Raw genomic sequence first — 23,588 nt, forward strand, 5'->3', positions numbered from 1 at the left:
ATTTAAGTAAAGGTCATTTTTCTATTTCACAGAAAATTATAACAGGTGAAAATTAAGATGTTACTCAATTCTTTGTTGCAGTAGTCTCATGCCTCATCTGCCCTGCAAAGAGAGAAAAAAGTCTTTTAATCTCTTGAGCAACTATTTGATGTTACTCTTTCATGTTGATATTTTTGTCTCTACCTGTAAAAGAATGCTATATGGAAATTTTCCAGCAATGATTAAGAAAGGGTGAGTTTGATAACTTGAGAAATGCATGTTGTGATCTTGGCATCATCACTTATATTTATACAACTTTTCTGGTCCTCATTTTTTTCCCTATCAGATGAGGTTTACAGTGAAGACATATTTTCAAAGCACTGAGCTGGGCGTATGGTGTTTGGAAACCCTAAGTAACAGTCAGTGACAGAATTTGGATTAAGACCCCAAATTCCTTCCTCTCCATTTTATACTTCTTTTTGTGACTCAGCCTAATCCTTTTAGGGAAGCATTCAAACCACATCTGCCTGATTCTCCTGCCAATTTCCTTTAAACCCCAATGTTAGCTGAATCAGCCTCCTGCCAGCTGTCCTTCAACTAAAAGCAATAAGGTTTACATTCTCACTTTTTTTTGGTTAAAAAATAACTTGCTTAAACAAAGAACTTCTTTTACTGTCCTAATACCTTCTGTAGGCTGTCCTGCTTTTCCACTTAAGGCATTTCTGTATATTGCCTCTTTAAGGGACTTTTCCGAAGGCAAAAGCCACACAGCAGTTATACGTGTTCTTTTGCACTTTGGGCTTTTTCAGTGGAACCTGAAGCTTGATCAAGATTAATGCCTTAAAGGGAATATGAAGTTAAGGTACTGGTGGTGTTTGGTTTATGGATGTCTGATTGTATTTTTAATATGTGAGCCAGCAATTGGAAATGGCCTCAACAACTAGTATATTCTGGAAATACCCAGACTTCCCTACCTCTGGAAACTTGGTGTTTCCTTCCTTTCCTATCCTTCAACTGTCATCAGCTTAGATTCTGCCAAAGCCAAACTTAGACTCATTTTCTCTCCTTGTTCTGACACAGGTCGCTGTTGAGCCCATCCATGACAAGTCCTAGTGATCGGTAAGGGAGAATAGCCCCAGCATTGGAGCTCATCTTCCTGGAATTATCTTCACCCTCCTTCCACCTCCAGGCTCAGGCTTCACACTCTAGCTCATGTGCCAATTTGCATAAAATATACTGGCTAGTTATAGTCAATACTATGCATTAATGGGGGCTGCTCGAAATTTTAATGACTCTCAGTTTCAAATTGTGGGCCCAAACCCCTACTATTATGATCCATATAACCCCTTAAGGACCAAGTTTGCCCAGCTTCATATTCCCCATCAGTACAAAGTGTGCATCAGATACTGTGTATATTCACTTACTTAAGTGGAATAGGAATAAGAATGACAGAAAGCATTTTTTCTTTATTTTATGCCACTCTTATTGTTACTGATACTGTGAACCATAATAATAAATGATGCTGGAAATCTCAAAAAGGTTATGGGCTTGTTTCAGGAATAAAGAGTGTAATAAAAACCCTTAAGATTGTATTCTGCTGTACAGTGGGGTATCCCTGGGGAGGAAAGCAAAGATATCAAAGCTTACATTTTGCAGGCTTCACAGAAAAGATGATATAGTAGAATAGCTGTTTCCTTCTCATCTACCCCTGCCTGGCTTCCTGTCCATAAGTGAATAGCATCTGCCTTGATCTTTCTGAAATATTTTGTCTTTAACCTCTAAGTATGCTAGCCACAAGAATAGAAACAAGGAATTTTCATTAGGAAAATAACATTTATGGGAGCCTTTCATTTAAGCAGTGTGTATATGTGTGTTTGTGTGTGTATGTGTGTGTGTGAGAGAGAGAGAGAAAGAAAGAGAAGATTGGGGAGGGTGGGAGGGAAGAGGAAGAGAGAAAAGGGGGAAAAGACAGAGAAGGAAGGTGATGGGAGAAGAGGGAGAATGGGAGAATATGGGTATGAATATGAATGAATGAGTGAATGAATGAATGAATGAATACTAGATGTGACTGGAGGAAAGGTTTTGTATACTTGATAGCCCAGTGAGAAACTCAGGACATATTTTCCTATATAATCATTGTGAGAGGGTAGTCTGATTTAATATGTTATTTAAGGAGTTTTTTTTTTTTTTGAGATGGAGTCTTGCTCTATGGTCCAGGCTGGAGTGCAGTGGCGTGATCTTGGCTCACTGCAAGCTCTGCCTCCCAGCTTCACACCATTCTACTGCCTCGGCCTCCTGAGTAGCTGGGACTACAGGCCCCTGCCACCCCGCCCAACTAATTTTTTTGTATTTTTAGTAGAGACAGGGTTTCACCGTGGTCTCCATCTCCTGACCTCATGACCCACCTGCCTTGGCCTCCCAAAGTGCTAGGATTACAGGTGTGAGCCACCATGCTCAGCCACTTTTTTTCTTTTTTAAAAAATTATAAGTTCTGAGATACATGTGCAGAATGTGCAGGTTTGTTACATAGGTATACATGTGCCCTGGAGGTTTAGAAAGTGCATTAAACTTCCAAAGCTGTTTTAGAAGTGGTTAAACCTTTGGAACACAGCCTATTGGAGAGTTAGGTTCTGCTAGGTACATTATTTTATTAGGCAATATTGTAAAAGCAATGTTCTAAAGCTAAAGTAACAAAAGAGATCACTAACTTTGATAACATTTTTCACACATATAAGAAAATGAAAGAACTGGAAATCTAATCTTGTACTAGAAATAACTTTCTGAGCAGATTATTATTATTATTTTTTTAAAGCATTTTTTGGTTATGTTTATCATCGCTTTTGTATTCTTTTGACTAAAAATACATTTTGCTGTATCTATACCACTGATGGTTATAATTATACTTGAAATTTCAGCACTTTCCAGTTATAGCTGAACAAAACTGCAGAATGCTAGTTTCTACTTGAATGATGAATGTTAATTACTAAATAACATATTTTGTGTATTCTATTTTTTTCTTTTTTTATTATTATACTTTAGGTTTTAGGGTACATGTGCACAATGTGCAGGTTTCTTACATATGTATCCATGTGCCATGTTGGTTTGCTGCACCCATTAACTCATCATTTAGCATTAGGTATATCTCCTAATGCTGTCCCTCCCCACTCCCCCCACCCCGCAACAGTCCCCGGAGTGTGATGTTCCCCTTCCTGTGTCCAAGAGTTCTCATTGTTCAATTCCCACCTATGAGTGAGAACATGCAGTGTTTGGTTTATTGTCCTTGCAAGTTTACTGAGAATGATGGTTTCCAGTTTCATCCATGTCCCCACAAAGGACATGAACTCATCATTTTTTATGGCTGCATAGTATTCCATGGTGTATATGTGCCACATTTTCTTAAACCAGTCTATCATTGTTGGACATTTGGGTTGGTTCCAAGTCTTTGCTATTGTGAATAGTGCCGCAGTAAACATACGCGTGCATGTGTCTTTATAGCAGCATGATTTATAGTCCTTTGAGTATATACCCAGTAATGAGATGGCTGGGTCAAATGGTATTTCTAGTTCTAGATCCCTGAGGAATTGCCACACTGACTTCCACAATGGTTGAACTAGTTTACAGTCCCACCAACAGTGTAAAAGTGTTCCTATTTCTCCACATCCTCTCCAGCACCTGTTGTTTCCTGACTTTTTAATGATGGCCATTCTAACTGGTGTGAGATGCTATCTCATTGTGGTTTTGATTTGCATTTCTCTGATGGCCAGTGATGATGAGCATTTTTTCATATGTTTTTTGGCTGCATAAATGTCTTCTTTTGAGAAGTATCTGTTCATGTCTTTCTCCCACTTTTTGATGGGGTTGTTTGTTTTTTCTTGTAAATTTGTTTGAATTCATTGTAGATTCTGTTATTAGCCCTTTGTCAGATGAGTAGGTTGCAAAAATTTTCTCCCATTTTGTAGATTGCCTGTGCACTCTGATGGTAGTTTCTTTTGCTGTGCAGAAGCACTTTAGTTTAATTAGATCCCATTTGTCAATTTTGGCTTTTGTTGCCATTGCTTTTGGTGTTTTAGACATGAAGTCCTTGCCCATGCCTATGTCCTGAATGGTATCGCCTAGATTTTCTTCTAGGGTTTTTATGGTTTTAGGTCTAACAGGTAAGTCTTTAATCCATCTTGAATTAATTTTTGTATAAGGTGTAAGGAAGGGATCCAGTTTCAGCTTTCTACATATGGCTAGCCAGTTTTCCCAGCACCATTATTAAATAGGGAATCCTTTCCCCATTTCTTGTTTTTGTCAGGTTTGTCAAAGATCAGATAGTTGTAGATATGCGGCATTATTTCTGAGGGCTCTGTTCTGTTCCATTGATCTATGTCTCTGTTGTGGTACCAGTTCCATGCTGTTTTGGTTACTGTAGCCTTGTAGTATAGTTTGAAGTCAGGTAGCGTGATGCCTCCAGCTTTGTTCTTTTGGCTTAGGATTGACTTGGCGAGGCGGGCTCTTTTTTGGTTCCATATGAACTTTAAAGTAGTTTTTTCCAATTCTGTGAAGAAAGTCATTGGTAGCTTGATGGGGATGGCATTGAATCTATAAATTACCTTGGGCAGTATGGCCATTTTCACGATATTGATTCTTCCAACCCATGAGCATGGAATGTTCTTCCATTTGTTTGTATCCTCTTTTATTTCATTGAGCAGTGGTTTGTAGTTCTCCTTGAAGAGGTCCTTCACATCCCTTGTAAGTTGGATTCCTAGGTATTTTATTCTCTTTGAAGCAATTGTGAATGGGAGTTCCCTCATGATTTGGCTCTCTGTTTGTCTGTGATTGGTGTACAAGAATGCTTGTGATTTTTGTACATTGATTTTGTATCCTGAGACTTTGCTGAAGTTGCTAATCAGCTTGAGGAGATTTTGGGCTGAGACAATGGGGTTTTCTAGATATACAATCATGTCATCTGCAAACAGGGACAATTTGACTTCCTCTTTTCCTAATTGAATACCCTTTATTTCCTTCTCCTTCCTGATTGCCCTGGCCAGAACTTCCAGCACTATGTTGAATAGGAGTGGTGAAAGAGGGCATCCCTGTCTTGTGCCAGTTTTCAAAAGGAATTCTTCCAGTTTTTGCCCATTCAGTATGATATTGGCTGTGGGTTTGTCATAGATAGCTCTTATTATTTTGAGATACGTCCCATCAATACCTAATTTATTGAGAATTTTTAGTATGAAGGTTGTTGAATTTTATCAAAGACCTTTTCTGCATCTATTGAGGTAATCATGTGGTTTTTGTCTTTGGTTCTGTTTATATGCTGGATTACATTTATTGATTTGCGTATGTTGAACCAGCCTTGCATCCCAGAGATGAAGCCCACTTGATCATGGTGTATAAGCTTTTTGATGTGCTGCTGGATTTGGTTTGCCAGTATTTTACTGAGGATTTTTGCATCAATGTTCATCAAATATATTGGTCTGAAATTCTCTTGAGCAGATTATTTTTAAGAAGTGTAGTAAAAATGGCTCAGGTTTCATTTAAGTTGAATGGGATTTAATTTAATAATGCAGCCAAATTTCCAATAATAAGCCTTTTTTCCCCCTTCTCTGACTTTTTTGATATATTTGAGTAGTTTCCTGGAAGGTAAGATTTGGTACTCTAAAATAAAAAGAACAGTAGGCCTTGTCGTTGGCCGGGCACAGTGGCTTACGCCTGTAATCCCAGTACTTTGGGAGGCCGAGGCGGGCAGATCACGAGGTTAAGAGATTGACACCATCCTGGCCGACATGGTGAAACCCCATCTCTACTAAAAATACAAAAATTAGCTGGGCGTGGTGGCTGGAGCCTGTAATCCCAGCTACTCAGGAGGCTGAGGCAGGAGAATCACTTGAACCGGGGAGGCGGAGGTTGCAGAGATCCGAGACCATGCTACTGCACTCCAGCCTGGGCAACAGAGGGAGACTCGGTCTGAAAAAAATAAATAAATAAATAAATAAATAAATAAAATAACTTGGAGGAGAGTGAGAGAGGTGGAAATAGAAACCTTGTTTCTTTAATGAAAGTTTTCAAAAGGAGAGAGAAGTGACAGAGGCAGAGGAAATTGAAGGTCAGGTGATAGAGGGCATGCCTCTTGGTAACCGCAGCTAGAAAACAAATAGCAACCCAAAGTTTCCCGTCAGCCATTTTATCTTCTCTGTTCCCTGGTGCCCAGTGCTATCTATTTTGTTTTTTTAATTCCCTTTATTAAGGTCTGCCTGTCGCTCTTCTTTGATCTTCTCTCTCTGCCTCTTCATGTCTTTCCGTTTTCTGGCTCTCTCATCTAATTCCTTGGCATATTCAGTTTATGTATGTTTTGTAAAGAAACTATAGTAGTAGAATAAAAATGGAAGGTGTTATTTAAAAAAAGCCATCTGATGTAAGTCAGTAGGGATTTTTAGGTTAAAAAAGAAGAAAAAATCAGAATATTTTTCACATTTAATAGCCTAATATATCTCTAAATGTCTTTGAAGTATATAAGACTTTGAGCTTCCTGAAAGCAGTTTTTCATTAATAGTTCACAACAGTTTTTTAGCTGTTTCAAAGTAGTTTTTAGATAGTCATTTACTCTTAGTAAGAGTGTGTAATCACGTGTTCTTTCTCTTATAGATTCGCCTCTTACAAGTCCACCTCTCAAAGAAGAAATGATGGCAAATAACTTTTCCTTGGAGAGTCATAACGTATCACTGACTGGTAAATGTATCATGTTTCAAATAATGCAATTCCAAAAAAATGGTTTAAGCAATTTTTCTTAAACAAAGCTACTGCTTTTTGCTTTGTGAAGTGGTAATTCCTGATCCTGGCCCGGTGGGAAAACATACCACTAGTGTGCTTGGAATCTAATGTGGTGAGGACGTTTCACTAGGGGGGCACAAAGGAGGAAAATATTCCAGACTTGCTAAGGCTAAGAATGGCTCCCCAGAAAATGGATACCTGAGAAAAGGGAGAATCAATTTTGATTTGCAGGTACTCTTATGTTTTCATTAATTCCTGGTGGTACATCCATTACATAACTCTAGGTCAAGAAGAGAATTTGTATATCTGTTGGAAAACCTTTAGCCAGAGAAATTAAAGGTGATATCAAATGAGTCACTGTGCTAAGGAGAAGCAAGCAAGGAACTCCAAAATTAAACCCAGCCCTGCTTTCTCTGCTTTTTCTTTCACAGTTTTGGATTCCATGTTTCCAAAGTAATCTTAGTCTTTTAAATTCCTAAGAGTCATTAATCTGTTTTAGGAACAATATTAAAATTTTATAATTAGAATTTAAAACATCACAAACCTATTATTAAATCAATAGTTAGGTTTTTCCAAATACACATCTAGTGTTTAACTGTCCTCTAGTCTTATGAACTGTTTCTCTATTTCTGTTTAATATGAATAGAAAGTGTGTGTGTGTGTGTGTGTGTGCAGCTGTGTGTTTCCCAATCTGATAACAATGGAAAGTTTGCATTGAGCTTTTTGGGGGAGCATTTTTGTGACTTTGTGCAGCTTTTGTTTGTTCCCAAATGTCCCCATTCCAATGTATGGAGTTCATTCTTGTAAAAAATAATTATTATAACTTTCTTATGTTCTTTTACTTTTTGCAAGTTCTAGTTGTTGGTTGCCTCTGTTAAGATGAAATATTTCTTTAAGAGACTCTTGTGAGAAAGCAATTTGCACATTCTTTAACCAGCCTGGCAATGTTGGCAGCAGGGCACCACTTACTCAACCAGTACAGCTGGGGCCTGGAAACGAAACAGTCAATGCTCAGGGCAGGGGCAAAAAATGGACTTTTTAATTGTTATCAGGCTGGTTATTTACTTAACCTGTTTGGAGGGTTTAACTCCTATTCTTTTATTCTAAATAGTGCTATTTAAAGCTGTATTCCCACTGTTATAAAGAGACTAATTGTTTGCCATTATCCATTACTTACCTCTGCCTTGGCTTGATTAAACTTTAGTCTGTCTTTTTTCTTCCTTACAGACCCCTGAAACGTGGCTTGCCCTAAGTCTGAGCAAGCATTAAAATGAAGAACATCTTGAGAATTGGCTGACTGCAGCCCGATCATGCTGTCTGTGTACACTCTTTCATTTGCCCAGTTTCCCTAAGAAAGTTCCTGCTTTACTGCTTATCCCTCTCCATATTAAAAAATAGCGTTTTGTGTTTACTTTTGGGATCCTTGCAGATCTTAAGTTTGGAGCTTTTTCTCTATTGCAGTAGTCTTTTTAAAAATAATATCTTCAGTCTGGGCAGGGTGGCTCACCACTGTAATCCCAGCACTTTGAGAGGCCAAGGTGGGTGGATCACTTGAGGTCAGGAGTTCAAGACCAGCCTGGCCAACATGGCAAAACTCTGTCTCTACTACAAATACAAAAATTAGCTGGGCATGGTGGTGGACACCTGTAGTCCCAGCTACTTGGGAGGCTGAGGCGGGAGAATCGCTTGAACCCAGGAGTTTCAAGTGAGCCACTGCACTCCAGCCTGGGGGACAGAGTGAGACTCTGTCAAATAATAATGATAATAGTAATGTCTTCATTTAACTTTGGATTTGTTTTTGACAAAAGAAAAGATTTGACATTAATTTAGAAACATTAGATCTCAGAGTTGGGCATTGAATGGTTACATTTCCATGTATGTTGTTGCTCTAGTTCCTTCCCATCGAAAAGTTTGGTCTTAGAAACTACCTTTACTGAACTACAGAATTTAAATTTGAAGATATATTTATAATTTTTAGTGTCAATGTAAAATAAAAATATCGAGATGAATCTCTAAACAAAATGTTTTATTTGGTAGAACAGAATTAGAGTTCAGGGCATACACAGAGAGTGGAATGGTCTTCAGTATGACTGAAAAACAAGGAGAAGCTTAGAGGTTTTATTAGAGAAAAATGTTATATATTGTTTTGGAAGAAAACTCATTAGCACTAGTAAAGTTTTTGGGAGCTGACAAGCTCTGACTAGTGAGTGATGGTGGTGGGTGAATTAGTCTTAGAGTCATGGAGGTTTGTTTCAGAAGCTGCTAGGTAAAACTGATCTTAAAGTTATACCAGGTCATTTCAGCAGCTGGCTTGCAGTATTAGCCCCGGGCAGGTGCTTTGTGTCCCAAGTGTTTTTTTTTTTTTTTTCTTTTTTACTGTGTCTCTGGACTCTAATTTAGTTGAATATGACAGGATAACTCCAATTCCTGATTATCAATTTTTACCTTGTGAACCATAGACTTTCTTCTTACTGCTGTTAATATTTTTAACCTGCTATTTGTAAATGGAGCATTTTCATATTTTCATAACATTGATATGTATCAATATTGATTTTATCATTATTCACTGTTGTATATAAACAATACTTATAACATTTCTATGTTGTTACTTATTATTTTCTCTGTCCCTCTGGCCATTGTTGAAGTTAATCTGTCTATTAGGATAAAATGTGTCTTGTAGAGAGATTCAAATACAATATGTTGATTGTAAATTTTGGACCAGAAAGATTTTGGTCTGGCTCTTGACATCATATTTCTCCAAAGATTCTTGAGACTAGAAAACATATGGATTGGGAGAATGAAAACATGGCCTTTGATTCATAAAAGCTTATTTATTTAATATTTTTAAAACATTGCTAATTATTTACTTAACAAACTCATGATGTTGACTATGTACCACGTTTGTATTTCTAAATTACTTAATTCTTATAACAGCTCAATGAGGTGGGTACTGTTACTATTTGTAATTTGCAGGTGAGGAAAGAGAGGCACAAAGAGACGAAGTGAACTGACCAGGATCACAGTTCCTGAGTTGGAGCTTATGGTTTTAAATGCAGGCAGCTTGGTGCCCAGTCTGTGCTATTAACCATTATGCTTTGCAGCCTTTCTTTCTGGGCATAATGCCCAGTTACTTGTTTCTTTTAACAGCATTACTAAATCAATTATATTTATTTTAAGAAGAATGACATTAGTTTTGAAATGATGTAGTAAACTAGGAAAATAAAGCTGTTTTCTAGGTTTATTGCTATTTCTAGGTTTATTTAGCAATAAAGCTATTGTTTTAGAAATTGCATTTGCTGCCTGCAATCCCAGCACTTTGGGAGGCCGAAGCAGGCGGATCACCTGAGACCAGGAGTTTGAGACCAGCCTGGCCAACATAGTGAAACCCCATCTCTACCAAAAATACAAAAATTAACCAAGTGTGGTGGTGGGCACCTGCATTCCCTTCTACCTGGGAGGCTGAGGCAGGAGAATCGCTTGAACCTGGGAGTTGGAGGTTGCAGTGAGCCGAGATTGTGCCACTGCACTCCAGCCTGGGTGACAGGTCAAGAGTCCATCTCACCTGCCCCACAGAAAAAAAGAAATCGCACTTGCTTAATCGTAAATTTGTGAAAGTAATTGACTTGACTGAAACTAAAAGTATTTTTTCTGCTGTCAGGGGTTTTAAAACAGATCTTTTGATAATGGACTATTTTTATATCCCTGTACTTAATTTTCCAATGTCCATAGTATTTGGAATTCATTGTATTGTTTGTATTACCACAATATATTTTTATTTTTTTCTCCTCTCTGCATATTAGTGTTTGGTTTCTCAATCAGTGTGTTATAGTTTAACAGAAGAGACTGAAATAAAAATAAACAGCTGACAGTTTCCTTGACCAACTTGTTAATATTGGAATCAGCTCTCCTGTGTTGACCCAATGGCACATCTTATTTACAAGTTGAGATGTGAGCAGCTGTCCCACAAGGTCCTTGTGAACCAAGGAGATAATATAAGCAGACATTAGAGGTGCAGATGTGCAAATTAAGGCACAATGTAAGATTCGGGAAGATTAGTCAAGATAAGGAAAAACAACCACATTGTCTAAATCTCAGCCAGCAAGAGGTCTAGGTTAGGACCACTGAGATTCTAGGGGCAGGTGATTGAGAAGATTGAGAAGAAGAAAAGAAGTGAAAATACTTTATTGCAGAAGAGATTCTAGCATGACTCCAATGCTGCAAATGTTATGACATTTTTCAGAGGCACTCATGAAACTTGGTATGTAGACTGTTGATGTACAGAGAAAAAAATTGAGACCTAACATTCATAGAGAGTCAGAGAAAGCGAAGATGGAAGAGAGATCTACCCATAGCACCACAAGTGGTAGTGGCTGTGATCAACTTTTGTTGTATATCAGGTTTTTTTTGTTTTTGTTTTTGTGTTTATTAACAAAGGTATTCATGTTTGGGGCTGGATGATTCTTGGTTGTAGGAGGTTGTTTGCAGAATTGTAGGTTGTTTAACAGCATTCCTAGCCATTATCCACTAGATGTGAGTAACACCTGCTAAGTTATGACAGCTGGATATGTCTCTAGATATTGTCAAACATTCCTTGGGGGACAAAATTTTCCCCATTTGAAAATTATCCCCACTGTTCTATACATTAAAAATGAGAGTCCTGCACATGTTTCCCATCCCCTTATCGTGGGAATACACATGATTTAATAATCTTGTGATTAACGTTTAGTAAAGAATTTCACCATAAAGTTAGATGATGGTGCTGAATCACAGGCACAGGACCTCATACTCTGTAAGTGGGACCTGTCTCTTCCCTCCCTCCTACTGGTGTTTAGATCCTTCCTCTCTTTAAGAATGGAGCCAAGATCCCATCTTCAATAAAGCACGTATCGGAGAAGCACATATGTTCCTGCTTCTCTGATATGTATTTACTGTCTTTTTGTTAATTTTTAATTCTGTAAGTAAAAATAAGTTCCGTTTTGAAAATATTAAAACATTAGTTTCAGCATTAGAGTAAATTAGAAAATCTGAAAACCCTCCTGCCACACCTACGAATATCTAAAATACAGTAAACATTCTTTTAAATATATAGCTATGTACACAAAAGTAAAGAAGTTTCTACTGATCAAAATTGGTGATCAGGGCATGAAACCCATTAACTGATATTGTGTTAGGTTTCCTGTGTTTGTTGCCAAGATATTTGAGTTTTAACAGCTACAAAAATATAAGAAAGAAGGCCTTGAGTTCATGCAAGGAGGAGAGTTGGAACTGAAAACCTGCAGAAAACTATCCTTCCTGGGCTGTAAATGTAGGGAAACAGTTGATTTAGGGAAGAAAATCAGCTGACAGCACAAGATGACAAGTTGGCTTCTTTCTTTTACAGTTTTGTTAGGCATTTAAACCAAAAGATTCCCAGTGTTACCTGCCAATTAAAAATAATATGAATAAAAATAATTTTTTAAAGAAAACCTCCAAACCCCCAAAGATTTCTCTTATTATTTAAAGATGTGGACCTGCCCTCAACAAAGTTTAAATTGCAAATTTACATTACCTGCATTATACTGTACAGGATCCTCCGAGCTGAGAAATAACACAAAAATGACCCTGGCAGGTAGTACTTCCACAGGAAAGCAATGAAAAACCCTCTGTGGAAGAATGCATTGTCCATTCTGGTGACATAATCCCTGCTGTTACATGTCTCAACATGTCACAAAACAAAAATATGAAAAACAAACACACAGTCCCTAACAGAGCTAAGGAGCAGTAGGATTAGACATTCCAGAGCTTCAGATTATAGAAATACTAGGTAGAGAAATAAAACAAATATTAAAAACATGAGAATGAATATTATACTGTTTTTTAAAAAGACAAAGCAGGATTGAAAAATATCCAAATAGAACTTCAGGAGGTGAAATAAAAAACTTGACTGATGAGGTTCAAGTCTCATTGAATTACCCACCATTTCTTTCTTTTTTTTTTTTTTTTAATTTTATTATTATTTTTTTTATTATACTTAAGGGTTTTAGGGTACATGTGCACAATGTGCAGGTTTGTTACATATGTATCCATGTGCCATGTTGATTTCCTGCACCCATTAACTCATCATTTAGCATTAGATGTATCTCCTAATGCTGTCCCTCCCCCCTCCCCCCACCCCACAACAGTCCCCGGAGCGTGATGTTCCCCTTCCTGTGTCCATGAGTTCTCATTGTTCAATTCCCACCTATGAGTGAGAACATGCGGTGTTTGGTTTTTTGTCCTTGAGATAGTTTACTGAGAATGATGTTTTCCAGTTTCATCCATGTCCCTACAAAGGACATGAACTCATCATTTTTTATGGCTGCATAGTATTCCATGGTGTATATCTGCCACATTTTCTTAATCCAGTCTATCGTTGTTGGACATTTGGGTTGGTTCCAAGTCTTTGCTATTGTGAATAGTGCCGCAATAAACATACGTGTGCATGTGTCTTTATAGCAGCATGATTTATAGTCCTTTGGGTATATACCCAGTAATGGGATGGCTGGGTCAAATGGTATTTCTAGTTCTAGATCCCTGAGGAGTAGCCACACTGACTTCCACAATGGTTGAACTAGTTTACAGTCCCACCAACAGTGTAAAAGTGTTCCTATTTCTCCACATCCTCTCCAGCACCTGTTGTTTCCTGATTTTTTAATGATGGCCATTCTAACTGGTGTGAGATGGTATCTCACTGTGGTTTTGATTTGCATTTCTCTGATGGCCAGTGATGAGGAGCATTTCTTCATGTGTTTTTTGGCTGCATAAATGTCTTCTTTTGAGAAGTGTCTGTTCATGTCCTCTGCCCACTTTTTGATGGGGTTGTTTGTTTTTTTCTTGTAAATTTGTTTGAGTTCATTGTAGATTCTGGATATTAGCCCTTTGTCAGATGAGTAGGTTGCAAAAATTTTCTCCCATTGTGTAGGTTGCCTGTTCACTCTGATGGTAGTTTCTTTTGCTGTGCAGAAGCTCTTTAGTTTAATGAGATCCCACTTGTCGATTTTGGCTTTTGTTGCCATTGCTTTTGGTGTTTTAGACATGAAGTCCTTGCCCACGCCTATGTCCTGAATGGTATTGCCTAGGTTTTCTTGTAGGATTTTAATGGTTTTAGGTCTAACTTATAAGTCTTTAATCCATCTTGAATTAATTTTTGTATAAGGTGTAAGGAAGGGATCCAGTTGCAGCTTTCTACATATGGCTAGCCAGTTTTCCCAGCACCATTTATTAAATAGGGAATCCTTTCCCCATTTCTTGTTTTTGTCAGGTTTGTCAAAGATCAGATAGTTGTAGATATGCGGCATCATTTCTGAGGGCTCTGTTCTGTTCCATTGATCTATGTCTCTGTTGTGGTACCAGTACCATGCTGTTTTGGTTACTGTAGCCTTGTAGTATAGTTTAAAGTCAGGTAGCGTGATGCCTCCAGCTTTGTTCTTTTGGCTTAGGGTTGACTTGGCGATGGGGGCTCTTTTTTGTTTCCATATGAACTTTAAAGTAGTTTTTTCCAATTCTGTGAAGAAAGTCATTGGTAGCTTGATGGGGATGGCATTGAATCTATAAATTACCTTGGGCAGTATGGCCATTTTCACGATATTGATTCTTCCAACCCATGAGCATGGAATGTTCTTCCATTTGTTTGTATCCTCTTTTATTTCATTGAGCAGTGGTTTGTAGTTCTCCTTGCAGAGGTCCTTCACATCCCTTGTAAGTTGGATTCCTAGGTATTTTATTCTCTTTGAAGCAATTGTGAATGGGAGTTCACTCATGATTTGGCTCTCTGTTTGTTTGTTATTGGTGTACAAGAATGCTTGTGATTTTTGTACATTAATTTTGTATCCTGAGACTTTGCTGAAGTTGCTAATCAGCTTAAGGAGATTTTGGGCTGAGACAATGGGGTTTTCTAGATATACAATCATGTCATCTGCAAACAGGGACAATTTGACTTCCTCTTTTCCTAATTGAATACCCTTTATTTCCTTCTCCTGCCTGATTGCTCTGGCCAGAACTTCCAGCACTATGTTGAATAGGAGCGGTGAGAGAGGGCATTCCTGTCTTGTGCCAGTTTTCAGAGGGAATGCTTCCAGTTTTTGCCCATTCAGTATGATATTGGCTGTGGGTTTGGTGTAGATAGCTCTTATTATTTTGAGATACGTCCCATCAATACCTAATTTATTGAGAGTTTTTAGCATGAAGGGTTGTTGAATTTTGTCAAACGCCTTTTCTGCATCTATTGAAATAATCATGTGGTTTTTGTCTTTGGTTCTGTTTATATGCTGGATTACATTTATTGATTTGCATATGTTGAACCAGCCTTGCATCCCAGGGATGAAGCCCACTTGATCATGGTGGGTAAGCTTTTTGATGTGCTGCTGGATTCGGTTTGCCAGTATTTTATTGAGGATTTTTGCATCAATGTTCATCAAGGATATTGGTCTGAAATTCTCTTTTTTGGTTATGTCTCTGCCAGGTTTTGGTATCAGGACGATGCTGGCTTCGTAAAATGTGTTAGGGAGGATTCCCTCTTTTTCTATCGATTGGAATAGTTTCAGAAGGAATGGTACCAGTTCCTTCTTGTACCTCTGGTAGAATTCAGCTGTGAATCCATCAGGTCCTGGACTCTTTTTGGTTGGTAAGCTATTGATTATTGCCACAATTTCAGAACCTGTTATTGGTCTATTCAGAGATTCATCTTCTTCCTGGTTTAGTCTTGGGAGGGTGTATTTGTCGAGGAATTTATCCATTTCTTCTAGATTTTCTAGTTTAGTTGCATAGAGGTGTTTGTAGTATTCTCTGATGGTAGATTGTATTTCTGTGGGATCGGTGGTGATATCCCCTTTTTCGTTTTTTATTGCATCTATTTGATTCTTCTCTCTTTTCTTCTTTATTAGTCTTGCTAGCGGTCCATCAATTTTGTTGATCGTTTCAAAAAACCAGCTCCTGGATTCATTAATTTTTTGAAGGGTTTTTTGTGTCTCTATTTCCTTCAGTTCTGCTCTGATTTTAGTTATTTCTAGCCTTCTGCTAGTTTTTGAATGTGTTTGCTCTTGCTTTTCTAGTTCTTTTAATTGTGATGTTAGGGTGTCAATTTCGGATCTTTCCTGCTTTCTCTTGTGGGCATTTAGTGCTATAAATTTCCCTCTACACACTGCTTTGAACGTGTCCCAGAGATTCTGGTATGTTTTGTCTTTGTTCTCGTTGGTTTCAAAGAACATCTTTATTTCTGCCTTCATTTCATTATGTACCCAATAGTCATTCAGGAGCAGGTTGTTCAGTTTCCATGTAGTTGAGCGGTTTTGACTGAGTTTCTTAATCCTGAGTTCTAGTTTGATTGCACTGTGGTCTGAGAGACAGTTTGTTATAATGTCTGTTCTTTTACATTTGCTGAGAAGAGCTTTACTTCCAACTATGTGGTCAATTTTGGAAAAGGTGTGGTGTGGTGCTGAAAAAAATGTATATTCTGTTGATTTGGGGTGGAGAGTTCTGTAGATGTCTATTAGGTCCACTTTATGTAGAGCTGAGTTCAATTCCTGGATATCCTTGTTAACTTTCTGTCTCGTTGATCTGTCTAATGCTGACAGTGGGGTGTTAAAATCTCCCATTATTATTGTGTGGGAGTTTAAGTCCCTTTGTAGGTCACTGAGGACTTGCTTTATGAATCTGGGTGCTCCTGTGTTGGGTGCATATATATTTAGGATAGTTAGCTCTTCTTGTTGAATTGATCCCTTTACCATTATGTAATGGCCTTCTTTGTCTCTTTTGATCTTTGTTGGTTTAAAGTCTATTTTATCAGAGACTAGGATTGCAACCCCTGCCTTTTTTTGTTTTCCAGTTGCTTGATAGATCTTCCTCCATCCCTTTATTTTGAGTCTATGTGTGTCTCTGCACGTGAGTTGGGTTTCCTGAATACAGCACACTGATGGGTCCTTACTCCTTATCCAGTTTGCCAGTCTGTGTCTTTTGGTTGGAGCATTTAGCCCATTTACATTTAACGTGAATATTGTTATGTGTGAATCTGATCCTGTCATTATGATGTTAGTTGGTTATTTTGCTCGTTAGTTGATGCAGTTTCTTCCTAGCCTCGATGGTCTTTACAATTTGGCATGTTTTTGCAGGGGCTGGTACCGGTTGTTCCTTTCCATGTTTAGTGCTTCCTTCAGGAGCTCTTTTAGGGCAGGCCTGGTGGTGACAAAATCACTCAGCGTTTGCTTGTCTGTAAAGTATTTCTCCTTCACTTATGAAGCTTAGTTTGGCGGGATAGGAAATTCTGGGTTGAAAATTCTTTTCTTTAAGAATGTTGAATATCGGCCCCCACTCTCTTCTGGCTTGTAGAGTTTCTGCTGAGAGATCAGCTGTTAGTCTGATGGGCTTCCCTTTGTGGGTAACCCGACCTTTCTCTCTGGCTGCCCTTAACATTTTTTCCTTCATTTCAACTTTGGTGAATCTGACAATTATGTGTCTTGGAGTTGCCCTTCTCGAGGAGTATCTTTGTGGCGTTCTCTGTATTTCCTGAATCTGAATGCTGTCCTGCCTTGCTAGATTGGGGAAGTTCTCCTGGATAATATCTTGCAGAGTGTTTTCCAACTTGGTTCCATTCTCCCCATCATTTTCAGGTACACCAATCAGACGTAGGTTTGGTCTTTTCACATAGTCCCAAATTTCTTGGAGGCTTTGTTCATTTCTTTTTATTCTTTTTTCTCTAAACTTCCCTTCTCTCTTCATTTCATTCATTTCATCTTCTATCAGCGATACCCTTTCTTCCAGTTGATCGCATCTGCTACTGAGGCTTCTGCAATCTTCGCGTAGTTCTCGAAACTTGGCTTTCAGCTCCATCATCTCCTTTAAGCCCTTCTCTCCATTGGTTATTCTAGTTATCCATTCTTCTAATTTTTTTTCAAAGTTTTTAACTTCTTTGCTATTGTTTTGAATTTCCTCTCGTAGCTCAGAGTAGTTTGATCGTCTGAAGCCTTCTTCTCTCATCTCATCAAAGTCATCCTGCATCCAGCTTTGTTCTGTTGCTGGTGAGGAACTGCGTTCCTTTGGAGGAGGAGAGGTGCTCTGTTTTTTAGAGTTTCCAGTTTTTTTGGTCTGTTTTTTCCCCATCTTTGTGGTTTTGTCTACTTTTTGTCTTCGATGATGGTGATGTACAGATGGGTTTTTGGTGTGGATGTCCTTTCTGTTTGTTAATTTTCCTTCTACCAGACAAGACCCTCAGCTGCAGGTCTGTTGGAGTTTACTAGAGGTCCACTCCAGTCCCTGTTTGGCTGGGTGTCAGCACCGGTGGCTGCAGAACAGCGGATTTTCATGAGACCACAAATTCAGCTGTCTGATAGTTCCTCTGAAAGTTTTGTCTCAGAGGAGTACCCGGTTGAATGAGGTGTCAGTCTGTCCCTACTGGGGGGGTGCCTCCCAGTTAGGCTGCTCAGGGGTGAGGGACCCACTTTAGGAGGCAGTCTGTCCATTCTCAGATCTCCAGCTGCGTGCTGGGAGAACCACTACTCTCTTCAAAGCTGTCAGTCAGACAGGGACATTTAAGGCTGTGGAGGTTCTCGCTGAGTTTTTGGTTGTCTGTGCCCTGCCCCCAGAGGTGGAGCCTACAGAGGCAGGCAGGCCTCCTTGAGCTGTGGTGGGCTCCACCCAGTTCGAGCTTCCTGGTTGCTTTGTTTACCTAAGCAAGCCTGGGCAATGGTGGGCGCCCCTCCCCCAGCCTCGTTGCCGCCTTGCAGCGTGATCTCAGACTGCTGTGCTAGCAATCAGCAAGACTCTGTGGGCATAGGACCCTCCGAGCCAGGTGCGGGACACAATCTCCTAGTGTGCCGTTTTCCAGGCCCGTTGGAAAAGCGCAGTATTAGGACGGGACTGACCCCATATTCCAGGTGCCGTCTGTTTCCCCTTTCTTTGACTAGGAAAGGGAACTCCCTGACCCCTTGCGCTTCCCGAGTGAGGCAATGCCTCGCCCTGCTTCGGCTCGCGCACAGTGCGCTTCACCAACTGTCCTGAACCCACTGTTAGGCACTCCCTAGTGAGATGAAACCGGTACCTCAAGCAGAAATGCAGAAATCACCCGTCTTCTATGTCGCTGGGGCTGGGAGCTGGAGACCGGAGCTGTTCCTATTCGGCCATCTTGGCTCCACCCCAAATTACCCACCATTTCTCTCTCTCTTCTCTCTCCTCTTTTCCAGTGGTATACTCTGTTCAATGTGGTTTTTCCCATGCTGTGTGTGTGTGTGTGTGTGTATGTACGTATGTGTGCATCCATAAAAACTATGTAGTATTGTTTGTATTCTTTAGTTTTAGTGGTATTAGTCCATACATATTGTTCTGAAAATTGATTTTTGTCATTCAACATTAGCTTTTGGAGATCTAGTCATATTGCATATGAATCTAGCTTGTTTTTTTTTTTTTAACTTGTATGAACGGTATAAATACACCAGCTTACTTAGACATTTTTTTCCTAATGGACCCTAGTTGGCTAATATATTTTTTGTTATAAACCATGTAGCAAGGGACACCCTACATATATCTCTCTGGGCATAATTGTGAGTGTTTCTCTATGATAAATACTACAAAGTAGAATTGCTCAGTTAGAAATTATGCACATCTTTATTTTAATATATACTTCCAGATTGGCCTTCAAAACATCTTGACAGTTGGCCCCTTCCCCTGACCCACATACTAGGCTTATATTTTATTTTTTGAATTAATTTAAATGAGGTAGGCAGAAATTTTGGATACTGAATTTTTATTTTTTATAGAAGTTGCTAATATTTTTTCCCACTTTAAACTTTTATGTGGTGTTTTTTAATTGTGAAGAAATTTCATTATATGTTTCCTCGTATTATTCGCGTACTTTTCCACCTTTCACTTTTTAACCCATTTTTGATATAGTTTTATGTTTTGTATGTGAGAAGGAACTAATTTTATGGTTATGATTTTGTACAACAGTTAGCCAGCGTCTCAATGCTCTTAACTGAATCGTTCTCCTTTTCCTGATAGCTTTGAAATAGCCCTCTAATCATATTTTCAGTTCCCAAACTCTGTTCTGTTTCTCTATTGTTGCATTGTTTTACGAAGTTATTAAACTACTTCCCAAAGTAAGAAGTACATTTTACTTTGTAACCTGATGCACCAACTGCATGTTCACACACATATGAAACAAAATATTCATCGAATAACACCTACACCTACACCTAATAGGCTTGTTATACTCTGATAATTTCTCTTTTACTCCATTCTATTAAAAAAACAAATCTGGTGATAACTATTAAATTGATTTCCTGATCCACTAATAGATTTTTGCTTGCAGTCTGAAAAGTTCTGCCTATTTTATTTCATTAATTTCTTGGTATTTTATGGCATAATTAACATGTTAGTATTATTTTTAAAAACATATCTTTTTATCTCTGTTCTTTTTAGAAAAACATTTTCTTTCTTGGACTTTCATTCTTTCACATGCACTTTTTTTTATTATACTTTAAGTTTTAGGGTACATGTGCACAACGTGCAGGTTTGTTACATATGTATACATGTGCCATGTTGGTGTGCTGCACCTATTAACTCGTCATTTAACATTAGGTATATCTCCTAATGCTGTCCCTCCCCCCTCCCCCCACCCCACAACAGGCCTGGGTGTGTGATGTTCCCCTTCCTGTGTCCATGTGTTCTCATTGTTCAATTCCCACCTATGAGTGAGAACATGTGGTGTTTGGTTTTTTGTCCTTGAAATAGTTTGCTGAGAATGATGGTTTCCAGCTTCATCCATGTCCCTACAAAGGACATGAACTCATCCTTTTTTATGGCTGCATAGTATCCCATGGTGTATATGTGCCACATTTTCTTAATCCAGTGTATCATTGTTGGACATTTGAGTTGGTTCCAAGTCTTTGCTATTGTGAATAGTGCCGCAGTAAACATACGTGTGCATGTGTCTTTACAGCAGCATGATTTATAATCCTTTGGGTATATACCCAGTAATGGGATGGCTGGATCAAATGGTATTTCTAGTTCTAGATCCCTGAGGAATTGCCACACTGACATCCACAATGGTTGAACTAGTTTACAGTCCCACCAACAGTGTAAAAGTGTTCCTATTTCTCCACATCTTCTCCAGCACCTGTTGTTTCCTGACTTTTTAATTATCGCCATTCTAACTGATGTGAGATGGTATCTCGTTGTGGTTTTGATTTACATTTCTCTGATGGCCAGTGATGATGAGCATTTTTTCATGTGTCATTTGGCTGCATAAATGTCTTCTTTTGAGAAGTGTCTGTTCATATCCTTTGCCCACTTTTTGATGGTTGCACTTCTTAAAATTGGGTTCTGTAAAAAGTACTTTTGGAATTTGACTGATTCTGACTTGGTAGATTTATTTTGGGGAAAGTATTATAGTACTTTTGGAATTTCACTGACTTTGTAGATTTATTTTGGGGAAAGTTAATGTTTTTATACTATTGTATTGCCATCTGTGATTTAGATCTCATTTGATTTAGAGTATCTCTTGTAGTTAAACTTAATTGTAGTTCTGTATGTTTGAGTTATATGTTCCCTGCTAGATTAGTAATTTTTAAATCCCTTCTGTATCACATATAGCATATAAAAGTACTAAACAAATTTGTTTTGGCCAATCGATGAGTCAACTGTGTGAGACAAGAACTTATGCATTTCTTGCATATCCCGTAAAGTACTTTCCACCTAGAATTCCTCATGTAAATCATGAGGCAGAATTTTAATATGCTTGAACTCTCAGTCTAAGACAAGGTGCCTTATCTGTCTAAAGAAGTGATTCATGTTTTAAGTACTATATTCCAGGAGCTACAACCATTTCAACAAAAATTTATTGAAAGCCTGGTTTACAGTGGTGAATGTGGCAGACTTCCCTTTCTGCCCTCCTTCCCCCATGTCATACAGTATATGTTTCAGTGGGAAAGGCAATGAATAAGTAAATAAACAAATTAATATGAAAGGCAAAACCAGACAGTGCCAAATGCTAGGAAGTATATAAAGGAAGTGTGATAGAGATAGTCGGTTGTTAGCAGTGTTGTAAGGTTAGAGGAGCCCTTTCTGCAAAGGAGGCATGTGACCTGAGACCGTCAGTCACGTGGGGTGTGTACAAAATGTATGTACTGCCTCCCTGAGTGTCTGCATGGCTAGCACCTTAGAAGTTGATACCATGAGACATAAACCATTGTTAAGACTCAATATCAAGGACTGGCATCAGGGTGTAAACACCTGCAGTTTGGAGAAATTCATTACCAAGGTAGCAGGCCATGCTTTTCAGTTTACATTAGGTAGTTATGAGCCCTTATCTTGATCTGGTGTGTACTGAGGTTTGTGTTTACCTCTCCTTTGATGAAATCCAATTACTTTTATTGTATTTTATTTTTTAAATTCTGGGGTACATGTGCAGGATGTGCAGGTTTGTTACATAGGTAAACGTGTGCCATGGTGGTTTGCTGTACCTATCAATCCATCACCTAGGCAGTAAGCCCAGCATGCATTAGCTCTTTTCCCTAATGCTCTGCACCCCCTGCCCTCCCTCGACAGGCCCCAATGTCTGTTGCTCCCCTCCCTGTGTCCATGTGTTCTTATTGTTCACCTCCCACTTATACGTGGGTACATGCGGTATTTGGTTTTCTGTTCCTGTGTTAGTTTGCTGAGGAAAAAGGCTTCCAGCTTTGTCCATGTCCTTGCAAAGAACTTGATCTTGTTCCTTTTTGTGGCTGCATAGAATTCCATGGTGTATATGCACCACATTTTCTTTATCCAGTCTATCATTGATGGGCATTTGGGTTAATTCTATGTCTTTCCTGTTGTGAATAGTGCTGCAGTGAACATACGTGTGCATGTGTCACTTTTAAATCCTTTGTTCCATGCGACGTAACCATGATGGGGAAAGAAGATGAAGGGATGAAGAGGCCAATCTTGAATGCTTTCCACGCCCTCTCCAGTCTTCACTAATTGTAGCAACATGTTTTATCAGTTTTATACAGTTATCTGTGTGTGTGTGTGTGTGTGTGTGTGTGTAGGTGGTGTAGGTGGGGGTTCTATTTAAGTTTTCCTCTGATTTATTTCTGAAACAATTCTGGTACTAAAATAATTTTGAAATCCATTAGAATAATCCATTTCAAAATTTAAATGGTTCGTGTACTGGGGAATCAAATGATATGACATTGCCATTTGCTGTTCCTTTCTTCCATTATATTGAAGTGGATATGTGCAAAATGGTTCAAAATAAATGAAAGCTTTTTATCGGGGTAGAGAAGGCAGACATTAGATATAAAGATCGGAGGCAAGTTGTTATGGCTTGAGATGATTTTCATTTGTAAATGTAGAAGAGATGGAAAAAATACTAAAGTGTGAGTTATAGCTACAAGAACAAAAGGGCAGGACTTGCCATGGAGGGGAGCATACAGGGCCAGGGACTGGCTGATCTGAGTCCTGGACTGCTACCTCAGCCTGGATCTTGTCCCCTGTGTAACCTCAGGTATTGTCTTTCAGATGTACTGAACTGGTACTATGATTACCACTTTGCAGAATTTATTCTGGGGACCAAATATTATCATATGTTCTAGATATTTGTGAGCTGCCAAGTGACATCAGTGCTATGTAATTTTAATCAAATGGAAGGAGTGCATAGATGAAGTATCTAGTGTAAATCTTGATAGGTGTATATGGATTAGGTTAATGATCTCAAGCCCAGAAACAATCTATAGCCAGTTAAGCAGGAAATAATTTGAGGAATAAAAGATTTTGGCTAGCAGAATTGATGAGAAAACTGGAAATCAAGTTCTGGCAATGCCAAGGACCTCAGGATGAGAGAAAGCAAGGATTACTGGAAGAGTCTG

At 38.7% G+C, this 23,588-nt stretch overlaps 1 pseudogene; it reads left to right on the plus strand.

Annotated features, from left to right (window-relative positions):
* The window catches only part of LOC134734857 (embigin-like), a 66,245-nt pseudogene that overhangs the window by 16,144 nt on the left and 26,513 nt on the right, over positions 1–23,588 (plus strand).

Source organism: Symphalangus syndactylus, chromosome 12 (genome assembly GCF_028878055.3).
Source record: "Symphalangus syndactylus isolate Jambi chromosome 12, NHGRI_mSymSyn1-v2.1_pri, whole genome shotgun sequence".
NCBI lineage: Eukaryota > Metazoa > Chordata > Mammalia > Primates > Hylobatidae > Symphalangus > Symphalangus syndactylus.